Consider the following 1,614-nt stretch of genomic DNA (forward strand, 5'->3'; position numbering starts at 1 on the left):
ATAAAGAGCGACCCTTCATCAGTTGTTGGCGGTTTTTCTACTCTCGCATTTAGAGCATTTAACAACAATATATGCTTTCGATAAAGCAGTTGTTCCTGCAAAGCAAATTAAATAAAATCTGGGATTTTGCGGAGGGTCAAAATAGGCAACACAGACAGGACAGTGAAAACAATCAGGAAGGGCTGCTAAGCCTAAACGAGGTTGTGGTGGTGAACGCGTAAATCAAGCTTGGACAGGAGACAGACAAGAACACGTCTTCCTTGTTCCAGCTACAATGGAGAGAAAGAAAGAAACACAAGTTAGGAGAAGTAAGAGATATGGCCGATGGTCACGAGGGAGCCACGTGAGCAAGGGAAGAGGAGTGGGGGAGAGAGAGTGACAGAGTAATAGGATAGAATAGTAGGAGAAGAGGAGGTAAAAGAATAAGAGAGAGAAAGATAGAAACATGAAAGAGTAAAAAGATCGTATAGAGTGCACATATACGGAGGTGTTTGTTTGTGTGTGAGTGTATTATAAATCCAATGTAGGTAGAATTTACCGAAATGTACTCGATATATATATGTGTGTATGTATATATATATATATATATATATTGGAGAATATACAAATAATAACAACAGACGAGGACAGGTGGTGTAAATAACAAAAGGATATATTAGTATGACGCTCGGGAATACGGAAAGTCTTTGACGTTTCGAGCTACGCTCTTCAACAGAAAGAATACGGAGACAAGGAGAAAAACACGGAGAAAAAAAATTGAATAGTGTTCAGTCAACGGTCATATATATATATATTTATATATTTATATATATATATACATGCTCAAACGTATTTAACTACATATACACTTATATGTAGACAGACAAAGAAATAGATAGATAGATAGATAGATAGATAGATAGATAGATAGATATTTCCTCCGATGCATATACATTTGTGTAAATATACAAACATCCTGATGCTTGTGAGTAGGTATGTACTTGCATGTACATACATGCGTGTGGTTTGTGTGTGTGCGTGTGTATAAGTGTGCGGAAACGCATGTATAAGCGTGTTCTTACATAATGACATGAATCTAAAATAAAAGCATCACTTGGACTAGTATTCAGGTCATTCTTGGTATGTAAATAGCAATAAACATATTATGTACAACTAGGACAAATATAATACGATCATGTTTTTTTGTTTTTTGTTTTTTGTTCGACGCTTTTTTCTTTTTCCCTATATTTGGAAGACTGTCTTGCTGTGCTTACTTATCTCTATACCATATATCCACTACGAAATTAATTAACGCATTCAGATCACATATGGTAATGACCCTGAAATGCTTAAGGCATAGGAATATGAAATAGTTATGATAACTAAAAACCGAAACTGGGCCACAAAAACGCTTGTTGAAGAGTTTTTTTCTTTTTATTCATAAACCATACGATTATATTCAGGAAATTATTTACATGTGTGTGCCACACTCGCCTATCTATCTATCTGTCTGTATCACTCTATCAATATAAACGTGTGTGTGCTTGTGTGTGTTTATGTATGTTATGTATGTGTGCATACGTGGGCGTATGTGTGTGCATAAAACACACACGCATGCACTATATATATATATAT

This window comes from Octopus bimaculoides, chromosome 2 (genome assembly GCF_001194135.2).
Source record: "Octopus bimaculoides isolate UCB-OBI-ISO-001 chromosome 2, ASM119413v2, whole genome shotgun sequence".
Classification (NCBI taxonomy): Eukaryota; Metazoa; Mollusca; class Cephalopoda; order Octopoda; family Octopodidae; genus Octopus; species Octopus bimaculoides.